This window comes from Balaenoptera ricei, chromosome 5 (assembly GCF_028023285.1).
Source record: "Balaenoptera ricei isolate mBalRic1 chromosome 5, mBalRic1.hap2, whole genome shotgun sequence".
Taxonomy (NCBI): Eukaryota; Metazoa; Chordata; class Mammalia; order Artiodactyla; family Balaenopteridae; genus Balaenoptera; species Balaenoptera ricei.
Genome location: NC_082643.1, coordinates 118,317,252 through 118,343,085, shown reverse-complemented (window position 1 = coordinate 118,343,085; position 25,834 = coordinate 118,317,252). Strand labels below are relative to the sequence as shown.

Genomic DNA, 25,834 nt, shown 5'->3' with positions numbered 1-25,834 from the left:
AGTAAAAGCTATAGATCTCTGTTTCTGTCTGTATGTATATGTGTGTCTATGTATGTATGTTACAGATGTGTGATGTTTTTCTACCTCTGGATGGAACTACCGAAGTTCATTTGTTCAAAAGCTCTATTTAAGTGTCTTAAAAGTCAAATAAATCAAGTATACTCTCAAATATGGAAACTAACACAAATGTTTTTCAATTTTGCCTGATCAAGCATAATATTTGGTAAATAAAAGCTAGTTTAAGTTTATTGTTTTAATTAAAACAGATATGTCTTTAGAGCTATCAATATTAAATATAATTCAGGCAGACAACATTTATCCTACCTAGGTTTTAATAAGTCAAATAAGCTCATGTTATCTCTGTTATAGGATTTATGAACAGAAAGATAACTTTAAGATGATGGTTATCTGTTTAACGTAATTATTTTATAAAGGAAAAATAAAGTCTTTATATTTACCACATTCTTACCATTTCTGGTGACTTTATTATTTTAAGTTGTTTCATATGTTGTCATTTTACTTTGACCTGAAGAAATTCTTTTAATTGTGTTTTATACTGTATTTGTCTGCTGGTGAAAAATCCCCTCCATTGTTGTTTGTCTGATTTTGTTTGTTTGTTTTTGCTTTATTACTGCAAGATTTTTCAGTATAGAATTTTAATTTGTCAGGGTTCCCCCCCAAACCCATTTTTATCAGCTTGTTAAAGAAATTGTTAAATATATCATTCTATTGTGTTCTGGCTAACATTGTTTTTGTTGAGAAGACTGTGATTTTTCTTTTTTTTTTTTAATTCTCTTTGGTAGGCGATGAACCTCTCTCTTTCTCTCAGGTTTGAATGCTTTTATAATTTTCTCCTACATTAATTTTCACTGATTTAGGTTATGATGTCCCTTGCGGTAGATGTCTGTCCTGTTTATCGTGCTTGAATTTTGCTGCTAGTTTAGACCTGTGGTTTACAATATTCATCACATTTAGAGTATTTTGGGCTATTCTATCTTAAATATTTTTCTGCTCATCACCATCCTTTGGCGATCTGATTACATGTCTGTTAGACTACTTAATATTGTCCTATGGGACACTGAGACTGATTTTATTTATGCATTTACTTATTTTGGACATTCTCTCTCTGTGCTTTAATGCAGATCAGCATTTTCCAGTCGGACTCTCTGAAATGATAGAAATGTTTTACAATATGCAGTATCTAAAGCATCATCTCAACACCATGTGTGGTTATTGAGTACTTGAAATGGTGCTTGGTGAACTGAGTCTATCATATTGGAAAGCTCATGTTAGGATGGTTTACATGGCTGTGTCTTCATATTTTCTTTTATTTCCCGTGTTCAATATATTGCTTAGCCCATTTAGTAATTTTTAAAATATAATTTACTGTGTTTTCTATCTTTAAATTTCCTTTAAAAAGTCTTACACTACTCTAACTTTTCATGTATTTTTTCTTAAATACTTGAATATATGTTGATTGTTGATTGTTTATTTGAACATCACTATCTTTTCAAGATTGTTTCTATTGACTAATATTTCTCTTAGGATTGCATTATCCTGATTTTAGTATATATCTAGTAATCTTACTGCATATAGACAGTGCCAAATTTTGAGTTTCTGATTATGTTGTCTTACTTTTAGAAGTTTTAAAATATACTTAGGCAGGCAATTAAGCTATTAAAGATTAGCTTGATACATTTATGACATTTTTATATTTGTGGGTACAGATCAATATTTTAGTCTTTATGCTAGGGCCAGTTTAGTTCTTCTACTACTATATTGATACTTCTAGAGGTCATTCCTAAATGTCAAGAAGTGTCTTTATTCTTGCACATTGGCACTTGAATGTCTCTGAAACTTGCATGACATTTTAGAATTGTTTAGATTATAGCTCCTCTGTGTATCTTTGCTGGTCTCGAGAAGTTTCAATTTAATATATAGTCCCAGCAGAGGCAAGGGACTACATTAGCGGATTTGCAGAGCTCTGTCTTTTCATGAACTGCTCTTTCTATTACTCTGTCCTATGAATTTCAGCTGCCTCAGTCTTTCCAATATTCATACTGTCTCCAAAGCTCAGTGCTCTGATTGGTTCCCTCTGACTGTGCTGCAGTCTATAAAGTGCTTCCAGGCAGACAGCAGTATAACTATTGGGGTACCTTGTTTGTTTTTTTATTTTTTATGGAATCAGAGTCCTGTGCTACGTGTTGTTTGGAAACAACTGAAACCAGAATATTATATTCATCTCCAATATGAGAGCATAATAAAATATTATCTAGTATACATAGACTCAGAACACTGAAGATACCTCTAGATGTAGTACTCAGACAGGGTGAGAGCAAGTCTTTTTATACTGCAAGAATAATGGACATAGATAATTATTGATCCTGGACAATGATATAGTCTACATATAACAATATACAGCAAGAAAAATGAATTAGTGTCATGAAGATAAAAAGGGAGAAAATACTGTCATTATTTATAGGTGACACAATTACCTACTTAGAGAAGAAAGTGAACGAATAAACTAATTACATAATGTAGCACATATGCTGGATACAAGCTCAACCTACAAAAATCAATAGTAATTGTCTTCTCATGTGACAGCCAATTAGGAAATTTAGGGAAAAAAATAATATGCAATAAATATTTGCAGTAAATATTGTTTTCCAAAATTTTCTTAAGCAATAATGCAAAATAACTCTACACTAAAACATTTACTTCTGATAAATGTACTTGCTCATGTACCTCAAGCACAATATTTTTAGCATATTTAGCTAGAACAGTTTGGAAATTTTCAATGATGTTTGCTATTTATAATTTTAAATGACATATGTGTTTAGAAGTGAGATTTTATTCTCTCTTTTTAGATAAATTTCTTTTAGGTACTGAACAGATTTTTAATGATGCAAAAAGAAGTCAATAAAAATATTTAAAAATAAAAAAAATCCTATATTATAAAAAGAACTTGCATTTTTCAAGTTTAAACCACAGGGTTGGCAGTTTAACAAGAAATACAGAATATATTTCGAGTCGAAACTGACACAAACAGACTGTTTCTGGATCATTGTTTTAACACACTGACCAAGAACAGTTTGTGTTTGTGGCAAAGGCCCAGATATGAAATAGACTAAAATAGAATTTGGTGGAATTAAACAGCTTAGAAAGAAACATGTTCTTGTTGGAAGAGTTGTGACTCTTGGAAAAATGACTGAGGACAGTTTACAGAATTTTTAAAAAATTCATCCTTTCCTTTCTCTTTGTGCCAGCATACAACCAACCACCTGTTCTTCCTACTACCCAGGGAAAAATTATAATAAGAGAAAACATCTGGGTGATTTAACTAAGATATAAGATTGCTTATTACACTTCTGAGATTGTTTTCTACAAAATTCTGACAGTAGGAACACAAAAAGTTTGGTATTATGGGTTTTCTGCACAACTACATAAGCTTGGTTAACTTGGAGTTCAGTGGGAGAATATATTTATGCTTCAAATTTAGAAATTTGTTTACTGATAGATTTCTCTTTTTTATTGAAGCCATTTGCAATTAAAACCAGTATAAGCATTTTCAAGAAATCTCCAGCAATTATATATATTATCTAAGAAATACAATTAATGTTTAACAAATATATTAAAACTCATGCATATAAGTGAATATATTAATCAAACATCCTCATGGAAATCAGTTTACTTATTTTAAGTCTTCTCTGGATTTTTTAGGCCCCAATGTTGAAACTGTTCTCAGAGTCTGACACATTGTTTAAATATATTTAGAAGAATCAAGGGTGTATTTTATTTACTGTGTATTTTATATTGGAAAAGAGAAATAGCAATTTAGAAGTTAAATCTAGTACCTAATATATAGATTGAGTTAGGTAATATCTCAAAAAGAAATCTCAATGGGAAATAAAATACTTTAAAAAAAACCCTCATACATCAAATTAAATGACTTCAGGTAATATTCATGGCAGGTACTATTGCAAAGACACACCAATTCTCCAACACTAGCCTAGTTAGCTATACACAACATTGCTGCTTTCTCATGTCCTTCTAGCAATTAGTTCAGGCATCTCTACTTTCCCATATTTGGATTATAATTAATATAATTTATCTTATTGCAGAAAGGCACACTTTAGTGACCAGACTACTGAAACTCCTTCATCATGTTACCTTCCTGTCTTATTTTCATTGAGTTTTAGCTATGGAAGTATCCCAAGCATGAGTGTGCTCAGGGTTATGTATGCTTACAAAATTCTAAATATATGTTGTTGTTTCCTGAACATTGCAGTATAGTAAAAGAAAATGTTAAGATAAAGAAATCATTGGCTTTAATATTTTTGTTTAATAGATGAGCTATGTCTTTAGTTGATACATGCACACACATATACACATATCTAGTCAATTTTACAATTACTCTGGTATGGATTTTCTCTATACAGGTAAGAAGCAAGTGACAGAGATAGTCTTGCTTATAGCATATGGAAAGAATAGCAAGTGTATTTTAAGAAATTTACGTATATAGTTAATCCAAGAGACAACACTAATTTTAGAACTTAAAGGAAAGTTAAAGATTATTCTTACAATCTCTCCTTTTAAAGTCCAGATAACAGATTCAAAGAAATGAAATTTCAGACTGTTTTTGAGTCAAAGATAAATATAATCAAAATATGATCTCTCTTGAAGGAATATTTGACACTATATATAAATTCAAAATAGAGTGGCAAGTGATGATTGAAAATCAGTAAGAGAAATAATGTTTTTTTGTGATCACTAGTATACACTTATCTAAGCAAATTCTAAGGCATATATAGACATTGCTTAGATTTTATTTTACAACGTTAAAAAATGCTTCCCTATTCACAAAAATTAATTACTAGTTACAACAAAACAAATAAAGCCAAAGAGAAGAAGAAGGTAAAGATTAAAAGATAGAAGGGAAAATGGCAAGGGAAGGGCAAAAGAGGCTAGGAAGAGGAAATAAAGTGAAAAGGATAGATATAAGTGAAAACAACAAATTTAAAAAATAATCTGTTTTTCAATCCTAATTCTTCCCTGGTAGAGAAATAAAGACACCAAAGTAAAAATGCATACATACATAATGCATATATACATACATAAATGAATATATTAGTTAATTAAGTGTATAATTAAAAGATTAATTCCTTAAAGGTATAAAATTTTAAAACTTAAAAAAAATTATATACTCCAAGAGACATCAACTTAGTGATGTAGGGTAGAATGCCCAACTATACAAACCATACTACAATACAAATAATATGTAACATAATATTTATGTTGTAAGTGTTCATATTTTTTCATCTTTAGAATCAAACTTAGAAAAAAAAGGTGACTTATTTCACTTACAGGGAATATAATTTTTAAAATATTGACAATATAAAAAGTATAAGAATTTCTAGTTTCTGTAATAGCAAATTAGATGATTTTGTGTCACTAGGCTGCTACCAAGAAGACAAGGATTTGTAGGACCAATTAATCAGAGAAAGGGAATGACAAGCTCATTGACATGGACCCACACTGACCCTTGAAGCACTTTCCTAATTTATAGCTGTGGCAGAGATGCTAAGAAGTTGAGGAGAGTCTTCAGCAGGCTCTTATAATAGCCAAAATATTATCAACTGAGATTTAAGTGCTGCCAAGAAAGAGGAGACATAGCTAACACTCAGAATTTATGTTTGATACAAGGGGTGAGGGTGAACAAAAAATAAACCCAACATTCACGAAATTGAATACTAGCTTCAAGTCATCTCACTCTCTGCTTATTCAGTCAGGATGACCTGTCACGACCCTAATATCTGGTCAGAAAGAGTAGAAAGACTTCACTGCAAGAAGAAAAATGTCATTCAGAGAGATACAAAGTTTCTCTATACTTTTTCATATATGCTGTCTGTTACTTAAACAATCACAACTAGAGATACAGAGATGGTTCGAATAAAAGCAAGAGAAAACAAAAACAGAAAGGAAGGAAGGAAGGGAGGAAGGAAAGAAGGAAAGAAAGAAAAAGAAAGAAAGAAAGAAAGAAAGAAAGAAAAAAAGAAAGAAAGAAAGAAGGAAAGAAAGAAAAAAAGAAAGGAAGAAAGGGAGAGAAAGAAAGGGAAAGAAAGAACAAGGCCATGGGATATTCAGATATTAGGGTTATGTGATAGTTAAAATAATTCATATACATATTCAAGAAAGTTAAAAATATTGAGACACATTAGGAAACTATAAAAATAGAAAATAAAGAATAAAAATATATTAAAAAATTGAAAATTTTAACTAATCTTTGGATACTACAAAAATAATCAAATGGACATTCTGGAACAAAGATATAATGTCTGAAATAAAAAACTTAATGTATGGGTATAACAGCCCTTTAGACATATAAGACCAAATTAGTAAACTGTAAGGCAAAATAATAGAAAAGTGGAAGCTCAAAAAAAATGGCACATCATTGCAAGCATTAAAAATAATAATATTGGTATAATTATATTAGTACATCCATAGCAGGCTTTAAAGCAAGTAGTATTCTAAAGACTATTAGTCATAATGATAAAGTACCTAATCTGACAAAGAATGATATTATGAGCTTAAATCTATATGCATGGAATAACAAAACTGATTGAACTAAATAGTCAAAGAGACCAGTCTCAATAAGACTAGAACAGCAAAACATAAATGTGCTACATGTATAAATACCTGAACAATACAAATAACAAAACTAACCTTACTAAAATCAAATAACTACTAGGTTTTATTATGAACACCTTTTTTTTATCAACTTGCTTGCCTCAGCACAGTATTTCTCAATCTCCTACTCATTAGGATTACTTGGTAGAACATGTCAAAATATTGATGGCCTCAAACCACTCCAAAACATTCAGATTCAAATGGTTTGGGGCAGAGCTTGGACATGAGATTTCTTTTTTAACTTAAGTGATTCTAATGTAAAGTCAGTGCTGAGAACTCTGCATATCACTTGCCAAATCCAATTTTTACTACACATTTGTCTTTCCCCTCTACTAGGCTGTGAACTTTTGAGGATAGGACTATGTTTTCTACATTTGTAACCTACTACAAATGTATTATACTACATCTAAAATAGTGCCTGATACCAAGTATTTGCTCAAAAGTTAGTTGGTGATAAAAGGCTAAGTTTCAGAAGATGGTTATTTCAGTTCAACTTAACAGTTACTAATCAAATTCCTACTGTGTGCTGAACTTAATACAAGGTGTTGGTGTACAAAGGTATACAATACAGTGCCAGCCTTTAGGGGAATCATTCATTATTCAATCTGGTGGTCACAAATTATCAATTACTACCATATTGATAGTATCTTTAGGCCACTACATCCAGAGCTCCAACACTCTCAATCTAATATAGCAAGTCATTTTTTCCTTGAATAGGATTCCATTAAGTAATTGAAAAATAAAATAAAATAATAAATAGAACACACATCAATGACAGAATATGTATACTTTACATGTGTACATGGAACATCAACAAATATTGACCATATTCCAAGATATAAAAATTCAATATATTTCAAAAAATTTTAATTATTCAGAACAGATTATGATCTCTTTAGCAAATCTGGAAAAAAAAATGACACAAAGATAATTGGAAAAATCCCTGTATGTTTGAAAATTATGCATTCCATTCCCAAACATCCCATTAGTCAAGGAAAGGATATAACTTGAAATTAGAAAAGATTTTGAACTAAACAATAATGAAAATATAACATATAAAAGTTTGATGATGTGGTTAAGTATATTTTAGAGAGAAATTTATAGATGTAAAGGCATATACTACAGAAAAGAAAGCTGAAAATGAATTAAGTATACATCCATATCAATAATAACCAACAGCAAAATAATGAAAAATATGAAGGAATAAGATAATAAAGATATGAAATTAATGATATAAAATGAATTTAAAGTAAAGAAATTCAACAAAGCCAAAATTTGGATTTTGAACCCCCCATCCCCCCAGAAAAGAGATGATGAACACTTGACAATACTGGTTCAGTGACAGAGAAAAGATACAAGTTGCAAATGTTGGAAAGGACAAATGGATCTTGCCACTACAAGATAAAAAAAAGGCAGATAAACAATCAGGATTGAAAAATAATCAAGGTCGCTGGATTCAAATACAAAATTTAAAAACAAATGGAGTTTTTGTATTCTACCAATAATTGAATAGAAAATATAAAATGACAAAATATGCTATTTATGATAGCATCAGTGAAACATAAAATACCTCATTAAAATTTGCAATACATCTATGTTGAAAACTACAAAACATTATTGAGAAAAACAAATAACTATGTTAAGTAGATGGATATAGTATAATAATAGATGATATACTCATTTTTATGAGACTCAGTTCTTCCAAAATTTGACATCTAGATTAAATGCAATATTGTTCATAATCTAAATAGTAAAAGGAAAAACAAAAGTGTGATAGTTTATTGTCAGCAGACTACAAGTAATGGCAAAGGAAGTTTTTAGTCAGAAGGAATAGAATACAAGACAGAAAGCTATTTCTACACAAAGAAATGAAAAGCACTGAAAATGAAGTAAAGAAAATAAAATATTTTAATTAGTTTGTGCTAAAAGACAATGAGCTATCTAAAGCAAAATTAATTGCAGTATATTTTATCTTTATAGCATACTATAAGTATTTTATGCTTGTTTTAAAATCTAATAAAAGTGTACAAATATTTAACACAGGAGATAAAATAGAGTCATATAAAAGACTCACTTAAGCTAAGAGAAGTCAGAAAAAGTGGAAATACATAGCAAATTGGAGGGATTTATTCCAATCATATCAATTATCACAGTAAATTTGAATTATGTAAGCAAACCAAGTAAAAGAGATTGATTGGGTTAAAAAAAATACCTAATTAGCTGCTATCTACTGATAACCTACTTTAAACTTAGAGAAACAGTCATGTATAAAGTAAAAAGATGAGAAAAAGTCATACCATTCAAATACTATTCAAAATAAAGCTAGAGAATTATGTGTACATACTTAAAAACAGTGTTTTAGTATACAAGGTAAAAAAAACAAAATTGACAGAATTTAGAGGAAAATAAATAAATCTAGAGTTATCCAGACTTCAAAACTTCTCTTTTAGTAATGAATGAAACAAGTAGGCAGGCAAACCTATACGGATACAGGAGACCTGAACAATACTATCCACCAAATTTACCTAACTGGCACACAACCGATCTTCAGCAGAGTGCACATTCATCCCCAGTGAACATGAACCTTTCACTAAGATAGACCAGATTCTGGGTCCTAAAACAATCCTCAACACATTTAAAAGAAAAGAAGCCATACAACGATGGTCTCAGACCATAAATAATTTAAACTCTGAATCAATAACAGAAAGATACCTAGACAATTTCGAGGCATCTGGAAATAAAACAACCCACTTCTAATTAATTAATTGGTCAAAAAGAAAGTGTAATAGGAAGATTAAAATACTTTGGACTAAAGGAAAATAAAAATATATCATATTGAAATATGAGTGATGAAACAAAGCTGTGATTAAAGGAAAATGTAAGCAGAAAATGCTTATATTATTAAAAAAAAAGGAAAACCTCAAATCAATATAAGATTTTACCTAAAGAATTGAGAAAAAGAAGATCAAATTAAACACAAAACTAGCAGAAGAGGGACTTCCCTGGTGGGGCAGTGGTTAAGAATCCACCTGCCAATGCAGGGGACACGGGTTCGAGCCCTGGTCTGGGAAGATCCCACATGCCGCACAGCAACTAAGCCCGTGTGCCACAACTACTGAGCCTGTGCTCTAAAGCCCGTGAGCCACAACTACTGAGCCCATGTGCTGCAACTACTGAAGCCCACGTACCTAGAGCCCGTGCTCCGCAACAAAAGTAGCCACCACAATGAGAAGCCGGCGCACCACAACGAAGAGTAGCCCCCGCTCGCTGCAACTAGAGAAAGCCCACGTGCAGCAACGCAGATCCAATGCAGCCAAAATTAAATTAATTAATTAAAAAAGAAAAGTTTGCAAAGAAAAGAAGATTAGCAGAAGAAAGAAATTAAATTCACAGAAAAATCAATGTGATTTTAGAATGGTGGCAGAATAAAGCATCAATATACAATAATTAATTGCATTTCCATATAATAACAACAAACAACTGAAATCTGAAATAAAATACCATTTACATTAGTATCAAAAAATGAAATACTTAGATATAAATCTAACAAATATATGCAGGATATGGATAATGAAACCTGAAAACTTCTATTAAAGAAATCAGATAACACCTAAATAAATGAAAAGATTTATAATGCTTATGGATTGGAGTACTCAATATTGTTAGGATATAAATTCTCCTCAGTTAGATCTATAGCCTTCAATGCATTCTGAGTTAAAATCAGGTTTTGTAGCTATTGACCAACTGATTTTAAAATTTATATACAAAGATTACAGAAATACAATAGCTAAAACAGTTTGAAAAAAAAACGAAGCATAAATGTGTAGGACCCATCCTAACTATATCACAACTTACAAAAAAGAAAAGATGGTATTCAAGAGAGTATTGTTGAAGGGATACACAAACAGATCAATGGGACAGAGTAGAGACTTCATAAATAGACCCATGCAAATGTATTTAAGTGATTTTTGACGAAGGTGAAAATACAGTTCCAGAAACAAAGGATAGTATTTTCAAAAAAATTTTACTGGAACATTTTGACTTCTATATAATGGATTGGCCAAAAACTGAGTTTTTCTGTAAGATGTAATGGAAATAAACCTATATACATTCCTCACACCTTTTACAAAAATTATCATTAAATGGATCATTGCCTAGACATAAATACCAAATTTTCAACTACAAAACTTCTAAAATTTCAGTGAAATTCTTGTTGATCTTGAGTTTGCAAAGAGTTTATGATCTGACATCAAAAACAAAATACTTAAAAAAAAAGACTTGACTTTGTGGAAATTCAAGTTTTATTCTGTGAAAGATGTTAAGAGAATGCTGACAAAAGTAAGGTACAGATTAAGAGTAAATATTTCCAAAGCATATATCTGATAAAGGACTTAATACATAGAGAAAAAATAAAACACACCAGTAAGAAAGCAATCAATCAAATTAAAGATAAGCAGCAGATCTGAGCTAGCAAATTAATGATGAAGATACATGAATGGCATATAAGCATATGAAATGGTGCAAAACACCTTTCAATATTAAGGAAATGCAAATTACAACCGTAAAGAAATACCAGTATATATTGCACTTAACAGAATGACTAAAATCATCAAACCTGACACTATCAATACTATTAAGGATTTAAAGCAGCTGCAACTCATTCATTGCTGGTGAGAATGCAAAATGTCACAACCCTTTTAAAAACTGTTCCTTAGATATACATCTACCATGCAACCCTAAAATCCCTCTCCAAGGTATTAACCCAAGTGAAGTGAGCACCGATGTTCACACTAAAAAAGTCCATGAATATTTATAGTAGCTTTGTTCACAATCACCAAAATCTGACAATCTAGGTGTCAACTGTAGTACCGCCAAGCAATGGAATAATAACATTCAGCAATAAAGAGAAACAAACTATTAGTTCACACATCCAGGACATTGAATGCATTTTGTTAAAGGAAAGATGCTAAACCCATAAAACTATTTATTATATGATTAGATTTATATGATATTCTAGAAAAGACAGAAATACAGAAATGGAAAAGAAATCAGTGATTAGATTGGAGGTACAGATGAGACCGACTGAAAGGGGCAGCTTGAGGGAAATTTCGGGTTGACAAATCTAAGCTGTATGTTATTGTGGTGGTAGGTAAATGGCTATTTGTATTTGTCACAACCTACAGAACTACACAACACAGAGTGAATTGTAAGTGTATATAAATTTGAAAAGTTCAGTAATGATGTGCAGGGAATTCAAAATGGAATGTAGATGGGTAAATAAATTTACCTGTGTTACAAATGAATTACATAATAGTGCTTGAGGAGATGGAGAGGAAAAGAGCTCACCTAAATAACTGTGGCAAATAAAGACCAAAAGAACTGTACATAAACATTATTTTCTGGTAAATTTGTTTCTCACAAGTCTCAAGATATCTCCCCCTAAATATGTATTGATTATAAAATTGAAAAATGGTAGAGGTGGAGAAAAATAGCAGATACTATCTAAACTAAGTGATCAAAGTTTATGTCACCAAAATGAAGAGATACTGAAATAAAATTTTCTGTGATATGATGTATTAAAAAGGACACATCATCTATGTGGTATTATTTCCAAAAAATATAACTTCAATTTAATCATGAGAAAACACCAGATATTCAGGGACAAGGTCAAGTACACAATACTTGACAAGTACTTTTGAAAAGTGTCAATGTCATAAAAGAGGAACTGTTACAGATTGGAGATTAAGAAGATATGACAACTAAAACAGAGTGGAATCCTGAATTGGCCCTTGCAATCCAGATCTTGCAATCCAATGTCAGAAAAATGACATTAGTGGAAAAACTGGTGAAATCCTAATAACATATATAGTTTAGATAGTAGTATTGTACTGGTATTAATTTCTTAGTTTTTAGCTTTTGTATTGCACAATTGATATTAACATTAGGGGCACCAGCTGAGGATTAAATGAATACGTCCTTCTAATCTTTTGCAATGTCTCTGTAAGCTTAAAATTATTTCAAAATAAAATTATATTTATAAATAGCATATTCAAAAACTTTTAAAACCACTTGCAATATTTTAATTCTTCCTTATTGGGTGTTAAGTAGGTCCCTTGCTATTTTGGATGTGAAATAATTGTTGAGAAAATTATGTAATATTTTCCAACACTGCAATCAATTTAAATAATATTTATTTTATGCTAGAGTTTTATTTCTCATTTTATTTCTGTCATTCCTTGCTAATTTGATTTGCCACTAAATTTATAGATGAGACAATTTTATAAACTTTAATATTCAGTATCCATACATAAATCACAGCTACTTAATCTATCAAATGCTCCAAAACAAGAACATAATTAATTTTAAGGAAGTATGGGTGAAAAGTCAAAGATTTGTGTAGACAACAAAATGTCATAAGCTTTAACAAAAAAAGTACGTTATATTTGGCTGTCATATCCAGAAATAAATATGTACCAAATTCTTAGCAAAAAACACAGTTCATATAACATTTTAAACTTTAATTTTAAAGGAATTACATTTTCATAATAATGATGCTAGTTTTACTCTAAATGCTACATAATCTAGGGTTATCCATTACCCTCATTATTCACCATGATATGACATTTTATTACGTAATTATTATAATCATTTAAACCAAGAACAACATGGTTAACTATTTCTTTGAAACAGGTAGAAACTGCCTATAATGGGAACCATGACTGGTGATATCCTATTATTTGGCCTGAAATGGCTAATATCCAATATAAAAAACAATAAAAATCGAGAACATTTATTTATTTTGCCTGGGAAATTGCAAATAGATGTATCCTGTGCATTGTGGAGTGTGTTGTAGAAATTTGAGTAGGACTTTGCAACATATGTATCTTTTTTGAACCTCAAAATAATGATTGAAATAGTTATACACAAAATATATTTCTAAACTATAAATGCTTAATTTGAATAATTCAACTAGACAAACATTTACTAAATTCTGGGTATAGTGGGTATCACAGTCAAGTGAACTGACAAAATCCCTATAGTCATGGAGCCTACTTTTAGAAGAGGCAAGACAGACAACACACAAAATATGTAAGAAAATCAAGATGGCATGTTGTCTAGATGACCCTTCTATACCATGGAGAAAAATAAAGCGGGAGAGTTAAATAGGATGTTTGTGAAGAACAGAGTTGCAAATCATTCTCTTTCTCATGAAGGTGAATGACGTGATTGTTATAAACTTTTTTCTATGAAATAATTTTAGATTTACAAAAAGAGTTTCAAAGATAGTACAGAGAGTTTCCATATACCCTTTAGTCACCTTCCTGTAATGTTAACGTTTATGTAAACATGGTGAACTTACAAACTTTATGAAATTAACATTGGCACAATACTGTAAAATAAACCTTAGACTTTATTCACCAGTGTTTCCACTAATCCTTTTTCTGATCCTGAATCTAACCCAGAATGTTACGTTTAGTTGTCACATCTCTTCAGTTTGTCACAGTTTCTCAGTCTTATTAGTCACAACCTCAGTATTTTTGAAGAGTGCTGGCCAGGTATTTTGTAAAATATCCTATGTCTGATGTTTTCTCATGATTACTCTGGGATTATAGATTTGGGGGGAGAATACCACAGAGGTGAAGTGACTTTCTTATCATATTATATCAAAGGATATGAAATATCAATATGACACATTATTGGTGATCATAACCTGAACACTTGATTAAGGTGGTGTCTGCAAGATTTATTCAAAGTAAAAATATTATTTTCCCATGTCATGTTCTAGTCATTCATCTGTAACCTGGTATTTACTGTTCTGTTTTGTCACAAGTCTATTTTTAAACTTTTTTGATTTTGTTCTGTAGCCTATCCAATCAGTTATATTTTTTCTCATTTTAATTGTACAATTTAATGAATTTTTAATAAAGATATACACCTAAGTGCCAACACAAACAAGATACAGAATATTTCTATCAACAAAAAATTCTGTTGTGCTACTTCTTAATTTCTCTCATTCCACCCCTAATTTAGTCAACCAATAATCTTTTTTTCTATCTATAGATTAATCTTTCATTACTAGAATTTCAAATAAATGGAAGCACCCAGTATATATTTCTTCGAGCATCATTTCTTTCTCTCACTATAGTATGCCCTAGGCTCTTTCATGTTGGTTACAACAGTATTTCTTTCCTTTTTTTGATAGATCAATATTCATTCTAGAGACATAAAACAATTTGTTTATTCAGACATTTTAGCTTGTTTTCACTTTTGAACTATTATTAGTGAAATTACTATGAACATTTCTGCCTAAGTGTGTGTGCAGACCTGTTCTCTTTCATTTTGGGCAACTGCCTAGTAATAAAACTGAAAGGTCATATATTAAATATATGTTTAATTTTCTGAAGAACTGCAAAACTGTTGAGAGTATAGTGTCAGTCATGAGTACCCATTATCAAACTTCTTAGCTGATATTGTGTCTGTTCCTCGTATTGATATCCACCACTTTGGAAAACAGCAAACTTAAAGCATGATTTCCAGCATATGTCTCTAAACATACTGGATGTGACATCATGCTTCATGCCAATCCTTCTTCTTTTCTATCTTTTAGATATTTCTGAGAATTTCTAGTAAAATAAGATAATTAGTTATTTTATGCAGTTACAGTTTTATAAGTTTCTATTTATAATTCATGCCATTTCAAAGATTTTGTACAGGAGTCTATAAAACATGTTCAGTCTCCACCAAATTTAGTTAATTAGTTAATTTTAGTGACCAAAAAGAAAACTACAGAATAAGTAATCATATGTTAAGGCCAAAACTGAGACACTGCAATGGTAAAACTATTAATAAATATAATTACATTAAATATAGTTTTAAAACTTTCATTTGAAGATTAACACATTTGCTTTATTATACTGGTAAAATCAAACTATTTTAACATAAAATGTATTCTAAGAAATAAAAGCATCTTATGTTTATATTGATATATTAAGATGTATTTAAATAACACACTTATTAGGTAAACCTTAAATTATATCATGGGCAGAAAAATTATTTTTGGTACAATTTAATGACTATAATAAGTTTCACAATATAATTTTCTAAAACCACATTACTGTTTTTTCTGTAGAATGTATTTGTCTAGTATGATTATATTTTTATTCTTTAATGAAATTACCACATATTTTTAAAGTTATATTTTATGAATAAAATATGTCAAATTAGTGATATATTCCATTGGATCTACTCCACAAACCATAATATTTTCCTGCTTGGATATATTGTTACAGTAGATAATAAGGTAATTGGTAAGCTTACAGTAAATTATGTAAATGAAGACTATTCTTAAATCTAATTTTTGATAAGTATAAGTCAAAGATAAGACATTGTTTAATATGAAAAAATAATCTGGCATGAATATGAAACAGTATGAAATGCTGAAACAACACAGCAATCTGGTAGTAAAGTAATTTATGTTTTACATTTTTAAATTAAGCTTTACATCACTGAGAACCTACTAGCGATACTCTCATACAAGAGCTTCATAAAGTGTTTTTCATAATTTCAACCTCCAATTTTGCCTCCTCTTTATCACATAGCTATAACGTATTTCTTACATCTTGTGATTTGGTGTCACATCAAACTATATATTTCAAAGTACAAAGCTGTTGAAAAATTTAGAAACATTAACATTCAAATGCCAATTTATGGTTGCACCCTCCCATAAAATATTATCTGCATAGTGCCAAACACTCAATGTGTGTTCCTTTATTTTTGTGAATGAGCTTACATTTCTCAAGTCTACAAATTTCTTCCTCACTTTACTCAAGGCATATGTAAAAATGTTCATATCTGATAGGATCAGTATTTTGGTTGCAATTGTAATTTCACCCAAAGTTCATTTTTCACTGTTAGATGAGACTGGACTACACCCAAGTATAGCATAAGGAAATATTCATGCACATATGCATAAAGACTCCATGGCAGAACCTTCATACATTTAAATTAGCATACAGAATCATTTTACACACAATAAATTCAATACAGCAACATCATCACACAGAATGAATAGCAAAATGATTTCACAAAATCTGTTCCTTTATAAATTTTAGTGTGAATTCTTGGCAAAATATTACATTCCTTACTTTAGAACTTGTGTCTTTAGTTAAGATTTGTGGAAATGTCTCATAATTTTGAGTCAATTATTTTTTATGGATCAAAAACTTTTAAAAATTATATTCACATCTTGCATCTGAATACTTTATAACTACATAAGATTCACTGAAATCTCCAGTATCAATAGATTTTTTAACCACTTTATTGAAGTATGATTGATATACAAAAAGCTGTATATATTTAGTGTATACAACTTGATGATTTTGGATATAAGTATACCCATGAAACCATCAGCACAATCAATGCCATAAACATAACCATCACCTCCAAATATTTCCTCTCCCACTCTCTTTAGTTATGTGTGTGTATGTGTGTGCGTGTGTGCGTGATATGGACACAACATAAAATCTATCTTCTTAGCAATTTTTAAAGTACAGTTAAGCATTGTTAACAATAGTCACTATACTGCATAGTACATCTCTAGAAGTTATTCATTTTGCATAACTGAAACTTTTTACTATGTGGCCAATACCTCCACATTTTCTCCCATCCCCATGTCCTGGCAACTACCATTCTACTCTCTGCTTCTATGAGCCTGACTACTTTAGATTCCTCATACATGTGGGAGTATGCAGTATTTGTTCTCCCGAGTCTGGCTTATTTCACTTAGCGTAACATCCTCCAGATCACAAATGGCAAGATTTCTTTCTTTTAGAAGGCTGAATAATATTTTGTTGTATGTATATACCACATTTTCTTTATTCACTCATCCGTCAACGGATATTTAGGTTGATTCCATGCCTTGGCCATAGTGAAAAATGCTGCAATGAACATGGGAGTGCAGGTATCTCTTTGAGATACTGATTTAATTTCTTTTGGAAAAACATCCAGAAGTGGGCTGGATCATATGGTAGTTCTATTTATAATTTTTTGAGGAAAGTCAATACAGTTTTCTATAGTGGCTGTATCAATTTACATTCCCACCAGTAGTCTACAAAGTTTTCCTTTCTCCACATCCTTATCAATACTTATTTGTGTGTATGTGTGTTTGTGGCGTTTTTTTGTTTGTTTGTTTTGTATTGTACTGTATTATTTTGTTTTGTATTGTACTGTATTATTTTGTTTTGTTTAATAATAGTAGTCATCCTAGCAAGTAAAAGGTGATATCTCATTGTGGGTTTGATTTGCAATTCCCTGATGATTAGTGATATTGCATACCTTTTCACATACTTACTGGCCATATATATATGTGTCTTCTTTGGAGAAATGTGTTTTCAGTTACTTTGTTCATTTTTTAATTGGGTAGTCCGTTTTTCAGCTATTGGGTTATAGGAGCTGGGGGCTACAGGCCAGGTTTTGAGATCCCTGCACTTGTTTTTGAGAACTCCCTCCTTTCTTTGTTCTTAGTTACCCCTAACAACCTAGTCCAGCTGATTCCCTTAGTCTCCTGGGTGAGGTGCATTAGAAGCAGACTTCGTGGGTAGTGCTCTGAAATGCTGGGAGGTCAGGTGTCCACCTTGCCCCCTATTTCCTCCACAGGAAATTCCACGAGGGTCTCTCACTTAATGCTGAACTGTGCTGGTTTGGGAGAGAGGTGATGAGGTAAAGTGAAACTGCTCTTAACTTTTTCAATGCATCTTTTCTCATTTCTGTGCTCAAGTGAGGTGCTATAACCTCTCATCTGGATTTGGGAGGCTCATAAAGGTATATTCATCCATGGATGATTGTTAAATTGATGTTTTTATTGGGACATGAGGACTGGGACCTCCTAACCCACCATTTTGCTGATGTTACTTCCAACAGAATTCTTAAGTTAATTTTCACCCCTTTGATTACTTATAATCATCAACATTGATTATAGAGATATTTTATATATAAATATATAATGTATTCACAGGAACTGAACAGTTTTCTATGAATCTTTTACTAAATTTCACCATTTATCATATCTTTTTAGAGCCTCCTTCTGTTCCTCTGAAAGAACACACACACCTACACACACACACACACATAAACACACACACAAAGGATGACTTAAGGTTAAAGAGTTCACTATAATTATTTAGCAATACATCACATAACCTGGATTTTAAAAAGCCATTCTCAGACTAAAGCTATCTATTCATTGATGCTAAGGTCATCAAAATTGTCCAAAAGATCTATGAAGATATGTCTACTCATATATTATATCACTTGTAATACCCCTGACATAAAAAAATATCAAGTAGACAAGCTGATCAAAATTAACTTGTGAATTTCATCTACTAAATGAAAAATGTACATGTTATTCATATTACTAAACCAGTTTATGCTTGAGTAATAACAGACAGGTGGCACCTTGGGGGGGAAAATATATATATATTTTATAATTTAAAAATTTTAAATATATTTATATATATATATATTCCAAAAATATATATATATTTGGTTGAACTAAAGAGTCAACATCCCTGAGATCTCTGTTGGAACTTCCTTCAGAAAGTCTTAAAACTCAGGAGGCATGTACAGTCCATTTCCATAATTATCCCATGTTGTATCAAGAAGAAGGAAGTGTTAAGCATTTTCAAATGATGCCAAGAGGTTAAGTGAAATAAGACAGACAAGGTCTACTGGATTTTGTCATGTAGCAGCCTTTGATGAGCAAAGCAGGAGTTGCTTTGTTGAAATAATGAGGAGTGAGGGCTATATTGGAGTATGAGTAAAATGAGTATATGATAAAACAATTACAATTATATTTAAGGACATCTGATATAAGTAACCAACACATAACTCAAACTAATAAAAAAGGGTGATCTATTTCTTAATATTACTAAAATTTCAGTGACAAATCTTCTGGTAAAGTATTAATACAATTCAGGCCTTCATATTATGAGATCAGATGCTTATCTTTCTCATTTTGACTCTGCTCTCCTCTGTTATTACTTGATTTCTTCATAGCCAGGTCAGCAGTCCAGGCTTACATTCTCTAAAGTTTAAGGTCTGGTAAGAAAACAGAAAGTGCCTCTTTTTAACCTGAGGAAATGCCCACTGTTAGTTTTGAAAGTCTCTGATTGAGACAGGCAGCCATTTCTAATCAAATACTGTGAAGAGTATACAATGCTTTGACCCGTCAGGCTGTGTTCACATGTTCAACTCTGAAGTCAAAGAAAAAATCAACTCCACATGAACCATATTAATCAGAGTAGAGGAACAGTGATTCCCCAAGGAAAATACCAATGCTGTTATCAACAGCAGGAAAAATGGATATCAGTCAGGCAAACAATAAATTCAGTAAATTGCCACTGCAGTTATATATACAAATCTTTCTGTAGATTTGAATGTGAAAAGAAAGGAAGAGATAGATTAATGTGAGATTCAAAACAAAGATAGATATATATATATATATATATATATATATAATTTTTAAATGTTGGATTCTTGAGTATACTATTTATTTCAATAGACAAGATATAATTGGAAGAGGTGGCGGTGGCATTCAAAGGATTGGAGAAGTGTTTGGCCTAAGTATGAGAGGCATAGCCTTTAATATATTGATAATTGAGAGGCAGAAGAAATAGAGTGAATCCAATAAAAGTAGTTTGGCACATTTGTGAACAGAGATTTGGCAGTAGGTCAGAACTTCTCCTAAGTGGAGTAAGGGAAGTAATGGGGGTGAGGGCTTTGAGATTTAAAGAATGTGAGAAAGACTTGGTACATTTGAAGATGATAGCAGAGTTGTTGGCACACAGACAGTAATATGTTTCCCAGGAGCTGCTGAAGGTTCAATTAAGACACTAAGTTATGATTTTTGAGTGACTTTCCTCTTGCTTGTTGTGTGATTCTTTCCAGCAAAACTCCCCTGCTCGAGTGCAAGTAAAGAAAAACAATAAAGCTCTTCTGTAGTATAAGGGTTTGTGAGACACAGAGGAATAAGGTAACTTAGTGAATATATGGACATGATATAGTAATCCCAGCTACAGATTACAAACTGGATAAGCAGAATGTGAATAAAGTATTAGGGCTATTTGATAGGGTGAAATGTTCCCAATGAATTGCAGTCTAGCTTTTATAAATTATAGAAACATTTAAAGTTATTGGAGAACAAAATCACAGAAAGACAGGAGATTGTGTTTAGAAAACAGTAAGCTTTGGTTAGTGACTTTGAGATTAGTAGACTTTCTGTTGAGAAGTTTTTACATGTTCCTGCAAGTTGATGACTGAAGAGGACAGAGGGAATAAAACTGAAGATGTGGATAATATGGCACCTTCATTTGAGAGGGATGCTGGAAATGATGCCATAAAGGAGGGCCAGGTTTTAGGTACTGCAAAGAAGAGTTTGAGAATTTAGGATAATTTTCTGGTAACATACCAGGAGGAGAAAGTAGAAAGATTTGGGAGGTAAGAAAGAAGTGACAGATGGAGTCAGAGGCAAGTCAATACTTATCATTATGAAGCTGATGATAAAGTAGAGCAGAGGCTGGCAAGCTACAACCCTCAGGACAGTTGCAGCCTGGCACCTGTTTTTGTAAATAGAGTTTTATTGGATGACAGCTATGTTCATTTATTTACAAGATATCTATGGTTGTTTTTGCATCACAATAACAGAGTTGATTAGTTATGATGCACACTGTATGATCCACAAAGCCTAAAGTATTTACTATATGTCCCTTTAAAGAAAAGAAGTTGCCTTTTTGTTTTGTTGATGGTTTCCTTTGCTGTACAAAAGATTTTATGTTTAATTAAGTCCTTTTTAAATTTTTGCTTTTATTTCCTTTACTTTAAGAGATAGATCCAAAAAAATACTGCTGCGATTTATACAAAGTGTTCTGTCTATGTTTTCCTCTAGCAGTTTTACAGTATCTGGTCTTACATTTAGGTCTTTAATCCATCTTGAGTTTATTTTTGAATATGGTATTAGAGAATGTTCTAATTTCATTCTTTTACATGTAGCTGTCCAGTTTTCCCAGCACCACTTATTGAGGACACTGTCTTTTTTCCATTGTATATTCTTGAATCCTTTATTGTAGATTAACTGACCAGTTAATCTACAACAGATTAACTGTGTGTGGGTTTATTTCTGGGCTCTCTATCCTGTTCCACTGATCTATGTGTCTGTTTTTGTGTCAGTATCATACTGTTTTGATTACTGTAGCTTTAAGCATAGTCTGAAGTCCGGGAACTTGATTCCTCCAGCTCAGTTCTTTCTCAAGATTGTTTTGCCTGTTTGTGGTCATTTGTGTTTCCATGCAAATTTTAAAATTATTTGTTCTAGTTCTGTGAAAAATGACATTGGCATTTTGATAAGGATTTCATTGAAGGAAGACATGTAAAATCTTAATAGAATTGTAACAAATGCAAAAGTTGAATGAATAATTTTAAAACTTCCCATAAAGTAAAACTCAGTCCCAAATGTCTCCATCATGAATTCTACCAAACATTTAAAAAATAAACAAACTTTCATAAATTCTTTTAAAAAATAGAAGAGGAAGGAGCATTTTCCCACTCATTTTAAGATACCAGTATTATCCTAATGCTAAACCAAAAAAAAAAAAAAAAAAAGACAATAGAAGAAAACAAAAACTAAACAACAATATCCTTTATGAATATAGATGCAAAGATTCTCAATGGACTATAATAAACTGAATCAAATCAAACAATGTATACCAACTATTATGCACCATGACCAAGTAGGATTTATCCCAGGAATGCAAGTTGCTTGAACATTGTAAAACCAATTAATGTAGTATACAAGAAGAATAGAAAAACACACAGGAACATCACAATAGACACAAACAAAGCATTTGATAAAAATCCAAAATACGTTCATTATAAAAACACTCAACACTAAAAATAAAATGGATCTTCTTCAACCTACTAAAGGGCACATTAAAAAAAAAAAAACAATCCACAGTTAGCCTCATTCTTAACAGTGTAAGGCTGAATGCTTTTCCACTAAGATCAGGAACAGTCAGGGTCCTTGCTACCTCTATTCAACATTGTACTACAGGTTCTAGTAAAGGAAATTAGGCAAGAAAAAGAAATAAAAGGCATTCAAATGGGAAAGAAAGAAGTGAAATTATCTCTATTCACAAATGGCATGATCTTGTATATAGAGAATCTTAAGGAACCCATTAAAATTATTGGAATTGATCAATGAATTCAGCAAGCCTGCAGGGTATATAAGTAATATTGAAAAAAGAAATCAATTGTATTTTATACACTAGTAATGAACAATCCAAAATAAAATTAAGAAAACAATTCCATTTATAATACATTAAAAACAATAAAATAATTACTAATAAATTTACTAATAAACAATAAAATAAAAAAACAATAAAAAAATTTACTAATAAATATAAAAAACAATAAAATAATTTACTAATAATTTACTAATAAATTTACTAATAAATTTGAGACTGAAGTAAGTCGAAAGAGAAAAACAAATATTGTATAATATCACTTATATGTGGAATTTAGAAAAATGATGCAGATGAGCTTATTTGCAAAGCAGAAATAGACACACAGACATAGAGAACAAACATATGAATACTAAGGGGGGAAGGGGTTAGGATGAATTGGGAAATTGGGACTTATATATATAAATATATTACTATGTGTAAAATAGATAACTAATGAGAACCTACTGTATAGCACAGGGAACTCTACTCACTGTTCTGTGGTGACCTAAATGGGGAGGAAATCCAAAAAAGAGGGGATATATGTATACATATAGCTGTTTCACTTTGCTCTACAGCAGAAGCTAACAATGTTGTAAAGCAACTATACTCCAATAAAAATTATTTTTAAAAAAAAGATATATAGAGAGAATAACCACACATGTTGTACAAAACATATACCCTCAAAAGTATAGCTATCAAATACGTTAGAATCACTGCCTAGGATAGTGGGGGATGGGCAGGGTGGGAACAGGAAATAGAATAAAGGAAATATATATTTTAAAGGAGGAAGTGGTATATTGATGAAAATTTGGCATGTAATGAGAAATATTAATGCATCCTTCTGCCCTTGATGAAGAAAAAGTGAAAATATGTCTTTCTGAAATACTTAAAATACTTGCTTAGGTTAATCACAATCATACATATTAAAATTATATTTTACATTTGGACTATCATAATTGTATAGCTTTATATCCATTTTAAAATTGCAGACTTTTAAAAATAGGATGATATTTATGGAGATGAAAATGAAATGTTGTCATTATCATACTTTGCAAGTCCTTTCTGGTAATTGAATAATCTAAAAATGGTAATTAGCATTTTAGCTGAACCTATGATTATTTATTAATGTTAACAGTGCTAAAAAACAAGACATGTCCAAAATGGAGTTGCTTATGCTAAACCTCACATCACCAAACCGATACTTAATTTAATTACAGTTTTGGCTCCCCCAGAAATGAAATCTTAAACCAGTCAATCTGAAATCACCTGGTCAGCAGCAGTTAGGTAATCAGCTTGATAGACGCTTACCATCCCCTGAAGGAAAGCAACCCTGAAATAGCCAACACTCTTCTTTGCCTAGTATAACTTCCTTTTTCTTGCCCCCTCTGGCTATAAAAATCTCATTTTGTATAGCCCCTCAGAGCTCCTTTCTATCTGCTTGGTTGGATGCTGCTGGATTTGAATCGATTTTTGTTCAGATAAACTCTTAAAATTTTTAATATGCCTCAGTTAATCATTTAACAGTTCTGGAGTTAGAAGAGGAAAACCGAAGGAGACCCCTGACACCCTGGGAGGAACAATGAGCAACCAGTGTAGGTTTGAGTTGAGCCCCTTTAGTTCGCTTTCTCCCTGCCTCTGAAGGTGGAGGGTCAGTCCCTCTTGGTCCCTAGCTCCACAGTTTTTGCATTATAAATTTGATCTTTTTTTTTCCCCCCAAAACTGAGTCTGGAAATCACTGTAGTCAGACTGGGTGTCACTTGGAAACAAGACTGGGTCCAGAGTTGGACTGGGTCCAACTTAAGCTGGACTGGGGCCAATGTGAGACCTCAGGTGAATAAAATTTTAAGGCTGAACAAGCAGGTTAATCTTACCAAAGAAAATCTTGAATTACAGTAGCCACAGTGGAGAATCATTAACTTAAATAAACTTATCCATTTACAATGTGCCCTAAAGAAAAAGAGGTCTAAGCCAAGAACTCACCATAAAAGGTAGAGAGAAAATTATTTTTCCTCCTCGATAGTTTCTGGTGACTAGGATGAGACCCACTGGGACATCCCACTCCAGAGCCTGCAGATAGAATCCTGGGAAAACTGGCAGAAGTCAGCAAAGGGTATGAATTCTTACTAAAGGCAGCTCTCCCAGATTTCTTTCTATCGTGTTTGGTTGAGAGAGGAAGTTAAAATATCACTTTGTCCCTTCCTTCCCAAAATCAGATTGGCAGAAAGAAAAAAAAAAAAAAAAAAAAAAATATATATATATATATATATATATATATATGAATTAGATCTTTGAATTGTGACTTGAGAATTTGCTTTTGGGTACCCATTGATCATTAATCTTTTCTCTCTCAGGGACAGCCATTGCCTTCTTGTTTGTCTCATTTTGTGCCCTGAGAACTTTGCTTGGCAACCTTAAGGTTGAGGGCTCCAAAAATATGGCCAGACAGAAATGTGAGTTAAACTTCATTTGCTGCTAGTGTCCTACTAACTATTGCCAGCTCTCAGGGGAATTGTATAAGTCTTTCTTTTGGAGGGCTATCTTTGGGAGTGGCTCTGGATATCGGGAGAGCAGTATTTTTGCACCCTTTTGGGGGAATGACTCTTGCATTCATGAGGTAGTTTGATATTGCCAGGAATATTTACTGTTTGTCTTTGCTGAAACCTGACACTATATTTAAAACATTTTTTTTAATTAAAAAAATTTTTTTTTTAAGTAGCTCTGTGGTGAGAAGTTGGCAGATTGGAAGCTGATAATTCAGGGTCTGAAAGAAACATGTTTTTAGGCCTTCTCTCCTAAGCTAAAATCAAAGTATGTACCCAAAAAGAAAAAAAAAAATTTTTTTTTTTCTGAAGCCTTTGTGGAAACATTTACTA

General features: G+C 31.6%; 1 protein-coding gene across 3 annotated transcripts in view; it reads left to right on the top strand.

The window, feature by feature from the left end:
• Positions 1-24,945: 24,945 nt before the first annotated feature.
• Positions 24,946-25,834, top strand: part of LOC132366631 (bifunctional heparan sulfate N-deacetylase/N-sulfotransferase 4) — an 843,093-nt gene continuing 842,204 nt past the window's right edge. For 2 of the 3 annotated variants that reach the window (XM_059924230.1, XM_059924226.1), the window contains exon 1: positions 24,946-25,071. The gene's annotated coding sequence lies outside the window, so the exon portion shown is untranslated. Of the gene's footprint in view, positions 25,072-25,377; positions 25,412-25,834 lie in introns of those variants that run through there. The other variant, XM_059924229.1, reaches the window with a different exon arrangement.